This window comes from Marmota flaviventris, chromosome 6 (assembly GCF_047511675.1).
Source record: "Marmota flaviventris isolate mMarFla1 chromosome 6, mMarFla1.hap1, whole genome shotgun sequence".
Taxonomy (NCBI): domain Eukaryota; kingdom Metazoa; phylum Chordata; class Mammalia; order Rodentia; family Sciuridae; genus Marmota; species Marmota flaviventris.
The window spans coordinates 61996499-62011890 of NC_092503.1; the positions used below are offsets into that span (position 1 = coordinate 61996499).

General features: G+C 35.2%; 1 protein-coding gene across 2 annotated transcripts in view; it reads left to right on the forward strand.

The window, feature by feature from the left end:
- The window catches only part of Ascc3 (activating signal cointegrator 1 complex subunit 3), a 364887-nt gene that overhangs the window by 338198 nt on the left and 11297 nt on the right, over positions 1-15392 (forward strand). The gene's annotated exons all lie outside the window — the stretch shown is intronic.

Sequence of the window (15392 nt, forward strand, 5' to 3'; positions counted from 1 at the left end):
GGCCTAACTAAGTTGCAGAGGTTGGTGATCCTCCTGCCTCAGCCTCCCAAGCTACTGGAATTACAAACGTGTGTAGGAGAGTATATTTTGACATATTATACATACATGGAATATAACTTAGGATCCCATTCTTCAAGTTGTACATGATATGGAGTTTCAGTGGACTGATAACCTCTTCTTGATCGTGATCACTGTAAAATGTTACAAATGATGTAATATCCTTTCTTTGCTGGATCTACCAAAGAAGGACCTTAAGGAACATTACAAATAGAAAGTATCAGAAATTAAAGTGACTTACCAAATTTTCCAAATTTAATGACAAAACCATAGCTGTAAACCATAAAGTGTCTGATGTTTTGAGTAACTCTGCCTCACACTGTTTTTGTCAAGACACAAATAAATTAGTGTTTGGAGGAATTTACCAACTCTCTTCAAGGTGATTTGTTGAGGCAGTTCATACTGAAACCAAATGGAGATTCCAGTATCTTTATTACTGCTTTAATATTTCTGATCCTTTCTAAGAAGTACCACAAAATTTTTAAGTTAAAATCATCTTCATTTATCTAAATATAATATTAAGCCAATATAAGAATACATGCTTGTGACTTAGTTACTCCCTATATCTCCTACATGGTATTTACTTCCCAGGCTGAGCTGGGAATGTACCTCAGTGGCAGAATTCTTGCCTAGCATGCACAATGCCCAGAGTTCATTCCCCAGCACTAGGGCAGGGGGAAAAATTTAAATGCCCCAGTAATGCAGCTTCAAATGCTTAATATAAACAGAAATTGGGTTCATGAAGTTTACTCAGTGTAAGAATCATAAGGCTATATGATTTAAAGTATAATTGTGTTCTCAATTCAGGAAAGTTTCCTTCAGAAGTAGTAGAGGCAGCTAAAGTTATCAATCCTGGGCCCTACATTTTAATAGATCAAAACATTTGAGTATATTTTAACATTTATTTTGGAAAATTTTAGAAGTAATACACTTACAGGCTACAAGGTTCTGGGCACAGTGATGCATTCCTATAATCCAAGCAGCTCAGGAAACTGGGGCAGGAGGATCAGAAGTTCAAAGCTAACCTCAGCAGCTTAGCAAGGCCCTAAGCAACTCAGGAGATTCTGCCTCTAAATAAAATATAAAAAAGGGCTGAGGATGTGGCTTAATAGTTAAGTGCTTCTGTGTTTAATCCCCAGTACCAAACGTAAATAAATAAATAAATACTACAAGATAATGTTGTTAGTTCTCGAAAGGGGAACAAACATTTGTATACATACACACACAAAGAAATATGACATTGTACACTAATTATAAAGATGTCTATAAATCTATGCTTCCAGACTTAAATTGGAATTAATGTATGTTAAATACCAAATTTTGTGCTGAGCACAGTAGTATACACTTGTAATCCTAGCTACTCAGTAGAGTGAGGCAATGGGATCACAGTTTGTACCAGCCTGGGCAACATAGCAAAAAACCATCTCAAAATAAAAAATAAATTAGAAGGGATGGAATGTAATTCAGTGTTATTGTACTTGCCTAGCATGCTCAAGGCCATGGGTTCAATTCCTAGTACTGCTTAAAAAAAAAATGGAGAATTAACTGTACCCCATCCTGTACCGCTACCAAATATATCATTATTTAATAATGACCTATAAAGCAGAACTCCGTAATAGTGATGGTGGCAGCGGTAAAAATTTATGGAGGGCTTTCTTTGTACCAGGTTTTGTTGTACTTACTTTGCATTATATTGGTTCATTTGCTTTCTTTTTTTTTTTTTAATTTTTTAATACTTATTTATTAGTTTTCGGCAGACACAACATCTTTGTTTGTATGTGGTGCTGAGGATCGAACCCGGGCCACATGCACGCCAGGCGAGCGCGATACGGCTTGAGCCACATCCCAGCCCCCTCATTTGCTTTCATAGTCTAATGATATAGTATTGATATATTATCCTCACTTCACAGATGATAACTTAAGTAACTTTCCCAAAATCGTATCAAAACTGCCTTTATCACAGACTAAATATATTATAAAAGTATATTTCACTGGGTTCTTTTTGTCCTATAAAGATGAATTTAAAATCTGTACTTGGGGTCCAGTGAGAATTTGTTTTAAAATGTGAGAATTTCACAAAAGTTTCTGTTGTTTTTCTCTTCAAGCAAGAATTCTCACTAGACCATGAATATTTTTTAATTAATTCTTTCTTTTTAATGTATACTAAATCACCTCACTTAATTACTCTGGTTCCCTTTTCAACAGACTGCCTATAATTACTTTAACCAGTTTCTAAGAGGGACTTGTTAATATGATTGAATATTTGTAACTGCTTTAATTATATCACTCTATAGTGTCCAGTTGATATGCTGTTTGCCTCTTTTTTTTTTTTTTTTGGATCAGCTGTTTATGATCCTTCTCAAGTTTTTATGTTTTGCTAAACAGATGAGGAAATTAACCACTTATTTGCTTGCTCATATTCTCAGCTACAATAATTGAAAATAATGAGAGAAATATCAGATTGCTGATGTAACTTGTAGGGAAGAGGAGGAATGCCATCCTAATTATAACAGAACCCTATAGTAAAAAGTACATGCACATAGGTTTACTATTACACACACATACACGCAATTTTTCCTCTTTCATTTTAAGCTTTGCCTTCTCTGCTTAGATTAAGGTCTTGGTGTCCTATATCTAATTGCCATTATCTCTGATTGGAGGGGAGGCTCCCCTGGATGAATCCTTTGTCCATCCACTGGTCATTTTGTTGTTGTTGTTGTTATTGTTGTTCATTTTTCTTCCACTGGTACTTTTTGAAAATTTTTAGACCTAAGTAGCAATAGGCAACTCAGAAGTTCCTTATTCCAAGATATGGAACTCTCAATTCCCCAAAAGATAGCAAACGTCTCCTCTTTACTATTGAGGACAAATGTAATGTTCTACCTTCTGTCTACCGTGACACATGTTAATAGAAATTAAATTCATGTTCCATTGTCCTAAGGAAATATGCAAAGGTCAACCAGGCAAGTGCCTTGAAAATATTATAGTGACTCTGTGTCTGAAAACAACACCTTTAAGAAGGTGTTCTTGTGGCTGTTTTCAATGTTTCATAATTCTTGTATCTAACTTTAAATAGGAACTTTGGCTTTACATTATTTTCTTTTACATCAAGTCTTTTTGAAGTACTGAGTTTCTAGCCTGTGTTTTCTTTCACATGTACGATAATAAAAGTGAATTTAATTTCAAAATGGGCTTTTTCAATTGTTATAAATATGCTATCCAAAAAAAAAACTACAATCAACTGCATAAATAGAGGAAGGGGAAAAATATGAATTGGAGTGGTATAACTTCCTTCATTTAGAGAGCCTTCTGAAATTTGCAAAATAGATCTTTTAAAGTTTATTGGTAGGGTTTTTTTTAGTCTAAATTTCAAAACAGTACTTTGACATTCTTATTCCTATAACAACATCTAATAAATTAAAAATATTACATTTCACATAGCCAATATTATATTTTTCTGTACTCTATAGAGATGCATAAGATATATGTATGTGCACATGTATGTACACATATCAGAGTCGGAGAAGAGGAAAGTAAAGGACACAGAAACAGTTTTCCAGCCCTGGGTTTGGTCCCCAGCAGCACCAAAACAACAACAACAACAAAAAAAAGATGGGTAAACTCAAAAAAAGCCTTTTAATTGAGGATACTATAAGATAGGTCTATGTCTCATTAACAAATGCTTCCCATGTATAGCAGATTAAGAAGCACAGAAATATTTGATGACGCCAGGAAGTGGAACTGCTATGGAGCAGGGCTCAGGTAACCTTTTAGGAATATTTACATATGTGTGCACTAAGCATAGGTCCACTGGATTGGCAGTGTATTGAAGCATATCCGTTTTAGAATTGCAGAGTCTAATGCAGTTAGCAGTGAAAATAGTCCTAAGGTAATATCAAATTTAACAAAAGAAGTACTTAGTCAAATCCTTAATCCAATACTTGCAAGAAATATTTTGATACAGCAAATGACAGGTAATCTTCAGTATTACTCTTAGTAAAATTCTTTGAAATTTTTAAATGTTTATAATTAAACCAAATGAAAACAAAGGTTAGTGTAGCATAACAGGCTTTAGAAAGCTTCTTCAAATCATTCTGCTAAAAAGACAGGTAGATTATCAGTCAATAACATGTCTATCATGACATGTTTCTTTTTTTTTTTTTTTTCATGACATGTTTCAAAGAATATCAATAGTGTGAACATACATTTGGAGGTTTTGTGTCACCTAAGATATCCTGGAAACTTTTCAATACTGTAGCATAACTATTAAGATGACTTTGGCACAGTGCTTGGCTTATAGTAGATATCAGTATCAGAATGAAATAAATATTTCACTTTTTCCTTTCTAGTTTTTTCATAAGAAAAATTTGGAAAAGGTAGATTTATTCTATGTATATAGATTCCCACTTACTTTAAGATTTTCTACCAAATCTGAATTGTCTACCAATAAATGTAGTCTCTGTTATAAATATTTGTGTAGTGTTATCAAATTCATAAAGAGCAGAGTGAACTCTAATCTGGCTGCTCTCCTGGCCAGATTTCCAGAAGCTAAGATCTTGCCATAAAAACCTGATGACGTTTTATTAATGGGTATTTAAAAGCAAATAGTTTTAAGAAATGAGCTTACTCTTGAATGATTTACTCTTACAAAGATTCACACAGTGGTGGAGAAAAGTAATCCTGGATAGTCAAAGGTACAGTTTAACTCCAAAGGATAATGACCAGAACACCTCCTAAAACAAAGCACCATTCCCCACTAGGGAAGCAGCACTGAGCTGGTGTATTTAGCATGTCCAAAACTAACACAAATGTGTGTATTTTGCAGTATTAAACACCTTTACTTACTTTTGTGGATTTACAAGCAATCTCCCTTCAAGGACTATAATATAATTTGGGAGGCTATTTTCTCGTGGGTGACTTTACCTGTAAGCTTTTGTATGACAATTCGATGATGGTTTATTGATGATATGATGCTATTATAAAAGATCATTCTCCCCGAAGCTCCTCTCTGCATACCCACATAACAACCCTTTTCCCGGTTGGGGCTGTAGGAAATGAGTAATGCTTAACCCATTTGTGTGATCAATTCACTTAAGCAGCTACTGTGAAATGTTAATCACAACTTTAATTTGTACTGCATTAGCATTTTGATTAACTTGTAGGCTTGCTAGCACACTTGAAGCGCTTTTACTCATAGTTACAGCTCGGAAATGACTTTTTGATTAATTAAGTTTGTTAGACAGCAGCTGAGCTTCCTGAATGCTAACCTTCTGGGGGTAAAAGTTCAGGAGAAAGTTACTATGAACAACTGTTGCTATTGGAAAAGATTCTTATAAATGTACTTACAGCATTTTAATTATTGACAAAATATTGTATCATTACTTGTAACTGACCTGAACCTTTAAAAGAGTGTGCCTTTCTGTCAAGAAAGATTTTTTTTAGGTCTTCCCAACACTGTAAAACTTTGGGGAGCTCTTGAGGTAAATAATGCATTTGCTAGCAGATGTCTAACAACTAATGTTTTAACAAGCTGCCTAGGATAAATTTCCATAGTTATGTTATTGTTTTGTAATGAACTTTTGAGAATAGTTTTAAATTTCCAGGAAAGTGGCAAAAATATAGAGTTCCTGTATACCTTGAACCTGCTTTTCCTCTAATGTTATAGCTTATATACATTAATAAGCTATTTTTGCTATCAACAAAAGTGCATATTCATTCATAACTCTCTAATTTTTATTTCATATCTTTTCTGTACTCAAAAATTTCATTTAGAATACCACATTACTTAACTGTACTCTTCATGTCTCCTTAGACTCCTCTTGGCTGTGACAGTTTCTCATACTTTGTTGTTGTTCCATTAATAACCACTTGATTTTTATAAATCAATGCAATTTTCTTCTTATTCTGGACCAACTAAATCTTATTTTAAATCTGATAATAGTATATTATCTTCATATCATTTAACCTGAATAGAATTAGCAACATCACCAGCCATTTTAACATTCATCATGATATGATTTTCCTGTGCTGTTGCAGTGCCTGTACAATCACTGGCAACATCAAGATGACTCCAAGAGATACAGGGGGCAGGGGTCCCTGGAGGAGGAGGGAGGATCAAGAGAAGAGGAAAAGAGGGTACAAGTCTATAGAATGTGCCCACTGTGTAGAAAAAGTCTGGAACATTATCTTTCCAGCTCCATTCATGCATCCTACAGCCAGAATCTTGACAACACTGAGGGTTAAACTGACAGATTTCTCAAATTGAACTTTAGATTTTAGGAGAAATTTTTAATAATAAATCTTAGAGCCAGATCTATTAATATACCTTTTTATGGTATCATTTTTCTTCTAATGATATCATTTTTTCTTTTAATAACGTAGGTCAGTGATTCAGTTATCTTACAAAGAAGCTGACTTAATTTGATCACAGTACTCAATTTTCCTATTCTATCCTTGAATTATTTAACTTCAGAATTCAGGCGTGTCCAAAAGGTAAATGCCTAAAGATCAAATATTCAGATGTAGTTATAACCAATGGTAGATTAAAATTAATTTTTAAATTTTATGTGTTTAAAACTTATGTTAACATAAGTTTTAAATTCACTCACAGAGATAATAATTAAATAAATACATAATTTTATCTGCAGTTTGTATTTTCAGCAATGTAAACAAAATAGAATCAGACGTAAGCCATCTCAAATCCTTTTTAAAACAAGACAGGGTGCAAGTCAGCAGAAGTAATGGGTTATTGTGCAGTGAGCGTAGATCTGAGAGCAGTCCTTAACTCCATCCCATTATTTTTTTACCAGAGGGATGACACAGTGAGTTTCAGTTTCGCTGTCTGTGGAAAGCAGGTAATACTGATGCCTGCCTCATAGTTGGTATTGTTAAGGATTAAACTATAGCCATTTGTGAAAGTGTTTTATACTATATATTACTGTACAGATATTTTCATTATATTATATATACATACTGTTTACACAGTCTGGACTTTATATAATTCACCATTTGAATCTTTTCACAATAATTGCATGAGATTCATAATACTTGATATAAAATAGAGAGATATTGTCAAAGTATTAGCTGTTTAAAGTATAATTGGCAGTTGCTAAGACCAAGATTAATGAGCTTAGGGAATTCTTGAAATGGATTCAAAATAAATGTTGAGGACATGAAATGTATCCAAGTCAAAAAGCACACCTTGACTTTAGGAGCCTCACACCCAAAACATATTTCCTTCTAAAGATTGTTCATTTTCTAAGTTCTCACTGTTTTAAGCTTTTTCTTCTTGTTTGTTTTTGCCATTGCTGTTTTGTTTTGCTTCACCCTTGTATATAACCAAGTACTTCAGAAGCTCTTGTACTTCCCATATGGGGAGGAGTTCTAGCAAGAGTATACTGTCTCTTTTTATTTTTTGCCTCCTTCTTTCACCTTATCCTTCTTTCTCTCTTCCCTTCTCTTGTTCTCTTGCTGAAATAGAGGCAGATACACACACCATCTTCATTTCACCTTTCTCTCTGAAACTCTTGAGTTGGCTGATTCTTCTTACTCCCCACAGTAAGAGTAGACCTCCCTGGGTCTCTCCAACCACTTCCTTCTCAGATTCCTGCTTCTTCCATCTATGTTGTTTTTAATTTTCATTGTACATAAGATTTGTTTTCAAGTGTCTCCCAATCTCTAGATCTCTTTCCCCACCTTCCTTAAGCACCAGTTAATAGCCTTCAGCTCTCCATCTTCGGTTCCATCATAGTAGCTTAAACAAATAACCTTATGTATATCATAATGATATACATCCCAAACTCCTTTACTCTTATCGCTGTTATATCCAAACCACTTCACCCTCCACCTTTGTGATATCATCTTCCAAGTCACCTCTTTGGCTGCAGCATTTTTGTCAATCAACTTGACTAAACTCTGATACTATGACCTGGGATCTTTTCTCTCCTTCCTGACCCCTCAGTTTATTCCTCAGTCCCATTATAACCTCACTTGCCACCTAAATAGCATCAGTCCCAGAGTTAGCCATTTTAACAATAACGCCAGGATTCCCTAAAAGATCTTACCTCCCTGGGTAACACCTGAATTCTCTGCTTTCACACCCAAATTATTCATTATTGCTGTAAACAACCACAGGGCACTGCTAATTTTTGCTACTACAGAGTCGTTGAAACTCACAGCTCTAGTTTTGTTTTGTTGTTTTCCACATCTTTCATTCTACCAGTAATTATTCCCAACATTTTTCTTTCTCACAGCAGAAGATATCACCTCCAATTTACAGAGATTACTGAAACCCTCTGGCATCAGTATCATCAGTTTCTGGACCTCAGAAACCCTCATCTTCTGAACTCAGGAGGGGTTTTTTCTCCATACAGCTTATTTTGTATTTAGTATATTCTACCCCTGACCTTAAGGATATTATAGCCCACCTAAAATGATAGAAAGCAAACTTCATAAAAACAAATAATTGTATAGTATGAGTGTATTGGTATTTAATCACTGAAAGAGTAAAGCTTGGACAGAAGACAAACCTTAAAAAGTACCTAATCAAATTATATTTTTCAGATGAGGAAAATAAATACCAGGAGTTAAGGGATTTGCCCAAGGTTTCACAGTAAAATTAGAGGCACGGAACTCGAAACTGTATTCTAAGTCTCTTTGAAGTGTACCACACACCACCTTCAAATCGGTGTCAGATATTCATGAATTATACTATTGTTTACACTTTATCCAAAGTTTAAAAAGTTGGCCTTCCATTTTCTTCAATTCCATATCTGCAGATTCAATCAATGGTACATTAAAAATGTAAAGGAAAGAAATTGTACTGAATATGTACAGCATATTTTTCTCATCATATTTCCTAAACAATTCAGTATAACATCTAATTGCATAATGTTTACATTTTATTTGGTATTGTAAGTAATCTAGAGAGAATTCAAAGCATACAGGAAGATACATACAAATTCTGTACTTTAAATAAGAGATTGACCATCTATGAATTTTGGTATCTGCCAGGGTCCTACAACCAATCCCTCATATATACTAAGGGATGACCGACTATATTTACTTTAAATATACTGTGTTGTCAGGAAAACTTCTCAAAGTTTCATTGTTACAGCTATACCCATTTCTCATAAAATCTATAATTCTAGTTTATAACCCCATTTAAATTCTACACACCTTCCACATTACCCAGAATGTTGTTAAAGTAAATCCTTTAGATTGAATTTTAATCCCACTTACCAGAATTATGCAGGCTTAGACATGTTTCTTTACCTCTTTTAGCCACAATTTCTCCATCTGTGAAATAGGCTTAAATTCAGTATCTTACATAAAACATTTTACAGAATTTTTGGCAAATAGTAGACACTTAACAAATGTCTGTTCTTGGCCTTGAGAGTCCTTAGATATTCTCCTCCATTATTCTTTTCTGTCTTTCCAGATCTCCTGGTAACCTCAATTCTACTATCTCTACCTCTGCCACAGATAGGGTTGCTCATATAACTCTTTGACAGGATTTCAGAGCTCCAGTCTGTATTTTCTCCACAGCTCATTTTCACCTGAACTTCTTACCTGGCTTCATAGTAGCAACCCAGTTAAAATGTGTTCAAGACCAAACTCATCGCCTCCTTTTCAACCCACCCCTCATCAGCAAATGACAATAGCCCCACTGTTTCTAGTAATAATGATTAGGGTTTTCTTTTGTTACCTTGTAATTTTATAAATGCATAGTGTACTAGAAATCACATTTCCACTCTGCCATGACTGGATATGAGAAATTGTTTTGAATCAGCAATCAATTGAAATTGGTTCCAGTGTGGTAGAAGGTCTTATGCAGTCAGCCCCCATGTATTTTCCCCCTGTACTCAGAATTATTCTTTGTCTGATACATAGTGTGCCAAGGAGAAAGTGGATAAGAGGTGAAAGGGGATTCAGTATTTACCTAATGTTAATGTAAAGTTGCTAGAAAATGTCCAGGCTTATTTCTCAATGTACTGAAGCAGCCTTTTTTTTTATTTTTATTGTTGGTTGTTCAAAACATTACATAGTTCTTGATATATCATATTTCACATTTTGATTCAAGTGGGTTATGAACTCCCATTTTTACCCCGTATACAGATTGCAGAATCACATCGGTTACACATCCACTGATTTACATATTGCCATACTAGTGTCTGTTGTATTCTGCTGCCTTTCCTATCCTCTACTATCCCCCCTCCCCTCTCCTGCCCTCCCCTCTTCTCTCTCTACCCCATCTACTGTAATTCATTTCTCCCCCTTGTTATTTTTTTCCCCTTTCCCCTCACTTGTATGTAATTTTGTATAACCCTGAGGGTCTCCTTCCATTTCCATGCAATTTCCCTTCTCTCTCCCTTTCCCTCCCACCTCTCATCCCTGTTTAATGTTAATCTTCTTCTCATGCTCTTCCTCCCTACTCTGTTCTTAGTCACTCTCCTTATATCAAAGAAGACATTTGGCATTTGTTTTTCAGGGATTGGCTAGCTTCACTTAGCATAATCTGCTCTAATGCCATCCATTTCCCTGCAAATTCTATGATTTTGTCATTTTTTAATGCAGAGTAATACTCCATTGTGTATGAAGCAGCCTTTTATTGTTAAGCATTGCATCTCTGTAAAGGACTTCAAGGTAACATGGAAACTAAGCCATATTCTCCAGCTATAGCCAAAGCCAGACTCTGGAGAGGAGCATATACCTATTAGACCTTATCTGCCAGACAGACTACTATAAAGATAAGGAGATAGAGTCAGTCCTTCCTAGGCTCAGTCATATAAAGGTACATACTACCAGGATCCCCCAGCTTGTTTACCTAGACCATTCCCCCATCCTTAGCTCCTATTAGTTACGCACTTCTGAAAAGTAAAATGAACTTGCCCACTGAATTGAGAAGGCCCACACCTTCCAGTTTGACCTAAGTTGCAGGATTGAATTTTGACCTTCTCTCCTGGTTTTCTTATAACTGCACACCTCTTTTGGTGGACCTGTATTTTCCATCCCATGCATCTCCTTTGCCCATCTTCTACTGCCCAGTGTAGAAATCAACACCAAAAAGACCAAAGAAAATTCCTGTTAGAAAGAATGGGTTGATTTAGGATGTCTTCATCTTATCATAGAGGAACTTTAAAATAGGCATTTGTCCATTAGTATCCACTCTGTAGCATAGTATATTAGGTACTAATATAGTAAGTAGAACATTTCATTTTACCCTCATAGATCACCTAAAAGGAAATATGATACCTTTTTTTTTTAGGTGGGGGGGGTGTTGTTGGAGAACGCAGGTTTATTATTCCGACATACCCAGATGAGTTAGTGCTCTGAAATTCTGGGCCCCGAGCTGAGGTTACGTGGAACTTTTGTAGGATATTTGATATCATTTCTTTTAACCATTACAACATTGGTGAGTTTGAATTACTGACCTGTGTGACCAAAGATCATGCACAGGAATTCTTCAATAAGTAGTACACAGATGCAGAATGAATGCAGTGAAATACCTCCACGCGACATCACAAAGTGACCTTCACCACAGGCAGCAGTTTCTCAAAATAACTGTATGCTTACATTTCTAAGAGCTATATTAAAAAAAAAAAAACTAGCATAGAAATGCTACAATTTACACAAGTACTTAAACTACACTCTTATAGGGACCAGTAATTAAGTAACACTCTTACAAAGACCAAAACTGTAAAGTAATATTTCTTCTTCATTTCCCCCTCTGATGCCTGTCTGTATCATATAAGGCATCAACCTTTATAAAGCTGGATATTTAAGGTCTTCCTGTTCAGAAGTCAAGACCATCTTTAGTTTTTTTGCTTTTAGGCATGATATAACAAACTGGACCAGGCAGTTTAAAATGTAAGGAGTGAATATCAGGCCTAAGAGTGTCATAGCAAGAGGTCTTGCCAGGGGCAAGAGCCAGGCTTCCTGGCCAGGTTCATCTCTTGACTTTTTCAAGTTTCCATTGTCATGGCAACTCCAGGTCACCTTCACCCATGCTGATCCGTTCCAATTGGATTCCAGATTTATGGTTAGAAAGAACCTTTTTTTATCTCCCAAAGTTTCAGGATCTGGTCTCCAGCAGTTAACAGATAGTTTGCTAAAGAATGTGACATTCTGTCCACTTAGGCCAGGCAGGGCTGCAAGTATCTTGCTTCTTGGAAAAGAAAACATGTGGAGGTGAAATATGATACCCTTCTATTAGTGAGAAGCTTAGGTTCAGTAGGGTAAAGTGATCTTCCTGAGTTATAAATGGGACAGAATTAGGATTCAAATCTGTTTGTGTGTGACATCAAAACTTGTATTTTATCTTCTGTTTTGTACAGTAACTTAGGCAGAATTTACTATAATTCTTATAATTTTTTAATCTATATTCTTTTGTTTGTTAGTTTGTTACTGAGGATTGAACCCAGGGGTGCTTAACCACTGAGCTATATGCCCAGCCCTTTTTATTTTTTAAGACAGGGTCTTGCCGAGATGCTTAGGACCTTAACTACGTTACTGAGGCTGGCTTTGAACTTAAAATCCTCCTGCCTCAGCCTCCTGAGCCACTGGGATTATAAGCATGTACCATGGGCTTTCCAGTGTTCTTTAGTAGAACAGGTATTTTTGAGTGTTCTTTGCCAGGGCTGGAGTTATAGAAAATAATTCCAGATTCTTGCTGTCAAGGAGCCTATAGTTGAAAGGACAGGTGTGTAAACAAAAAGTCATACTATAATAATGATGGCATTCTTCAAAAGCAGCAAAGGCATAGAGAAAGGACCAAAACCATCTGAAAGAATCAGTGGAGGGCTGGGGATGTGGCTCAAGCGGTGGCGCGCTCGCCTGGCATGCGTGCAGCCCGGGTTCGATCCTCAGCACCACATACAAACAAAGATGTTGTGTCCACCGAAAACTAAAAAAAAAATAAATATTAAAAATTATCTCTCGAGAGAGAGAAATAAATGTCACAGTAGTATGGGTAGACAATAGGGATGGGAGGGGAGGGGAGGGGAGAGGAGGGCAGCAGAATACAACCGACACTAGGATTGCTGTATGTATACACATGGATGTATAACCAATGTGACCCTGCAATCTGTACACGGGGAAAAATGACAATTCATACCCTATTTGAGTCAAATGTATGATATGTCAAGATCATTGTATTGTCTTGAACAACTAATAAAAAAAATAATAAAAATTCTCTCTCTCTCTCTCCCCACCCCTCAAAAAGAATCAGTGAAGTTTCATAATATCAGTAGCGTTTAAGCTAGACCCAAAGAATGAATAGGAATTTTTCAAGTGAACAAAAGGAATGATATTTGTTTTAAAAAATAAATCAATAAAAGCAAGGGTAAATGTCAAAAAAATACCAGTAATTTTCTATTGCTCTATGTGAGGTGGGGGGATGGCCAGAGAGAAAAGTAAGGACCAGATAAATCAAGGACCAAATAGATAGTGGGGTGTTGACCATCTGTAATGCAGAGAGACGTGTTAGTTTTGTTCTCCTTACCAAATGATGGCATTGAAATTTTAGCAGAGGAATGACATGACCAGTTTTACCTCTTTAAAAATTCAGTGTGAAAAAATATAAAGTACAAATTAAAGAAAAATTATGAGATTGAGAATAAAGGAAATTTATATAACATTCCAGAAGAGACAAGGAGGGGGAGTATCAAGTAGTAGGGAGGAGACAACAGGAGCACCAGGGAGGTTTGAGCAGAGAGAAAAGGGTAATAGCATTTGGTTCACCACACAAGCCTCAAAACCTTTTATCATCCCAGATTCTTGATCTACCCACCTGCCTTTTCTGTAAACTAATAAAAGATAATAGTTTTTCAATTCGTGATATGGCCTTTCATTTACTTCACATGATAAGCACTTATTTTGCTTTTTTTTTTTACATTTTCACATCTGGATCATACAATGAAAAATTCTGAGAAGTCTCATAAATTTTATGCAATCTTTCAACTTTATCATCATAACTTCAAAGTTAAAAACATATGGTTCATTCATCCAGCTCTTCTAGTATGTGAATTTTTGGTCTGGAATTTATTTCCAGTCAAGTTGTAATGTAAAATCACACTTAAAATTGCCATAGTTACCCTACATTACAAGTTATGATATTGAATTAGGTATAATTATTCATTTTTCTTTTCCTTTTCCCTTAGCAAGTCTCAAGAGTTACAACTAGTGAACTACTTTTTTCTGTATGTAGCATACATTCATCATAACCTGCTTGTTTCCTATACTTCACAGAAAAAGTGCATTTTTCTTCTTTGTAAAGAAAAATATAAATGTATCTTCTCTGGATTTATAAATATGTACATTCATATGTGAATACACAATCATGCATGCACATAAAGACACATATATTTATTATACCAACATTCAGGCTTTATGATGTATAACTAGCAGGTTAACAGGTACTAAAAATCATTTGACCATCCTTTAACACTAATTAGGGTATGCAAAAACTTTGTTCTATTTCCCTGTAATGTATATAAAGAGATCATAGGTTAGTTTAACCAAATTTATTTAAATAGTTTACTTTTTGTACATTAGAAAACACAGAATTGGAAATTTGCAACTTAGAAGAAGAATATGTCTCTATCAAAATTCTTAGAAGTACAGGAAATTATTTTACTAGAACAGCTTAAAATCATTTCAAAATTAATAGATTTTTGTTCAAGATTTTATAAATACTTTGCTGTCAGTGAAATATTTACCATTAAAGTATCATTGTAATGCTTTGCTAGGTACATCCAAAAATAAGAGAGTGGAGTCTTAAAACTGTATGAAATAACTGCCTAAGATCATAATATTAACTTATGTGTCTTTAAGTCAGCATTCTCCAGAATCTAATTTAATTGAAATGGCTTTGCCTGTGTAAACTTCTCCTTTGTTTAAATAAGATTTCACTGTTTAGTTTTGCCTTAAGCAAATGCAGCCTTTTGTTTGTCCATAAAACATTTGATTAAATGTATAGACTAATATGAATAGCTTTTCATCATTCCACACGTACCACTGGCAGTTGCCCCTTTGTCGTTGTATTATTGTCATTGAGAACAAGACTCTATTCTTAACTTGCTCTTTGGGGAAAGTGAGTTTTTCGCAAGAAAACCTTCTCTCTCCTTACCATCATTGGTTTTCAAATTTAAAAGACTCTGTGAAGGGCCTGGAGTTGTAGCTTAGTGGTGGAGCACTTACCTCACATGCATAAGGCACTGGGTTCAATTCTCAGCACTATGTATAAATAAATAGATAAAATAAAGGTCCATCAACAACTAAAAAGAATTGTTTTAAAAAGAAGAAATGCAGCTACTAGTATTCTTGATATAGTGAAT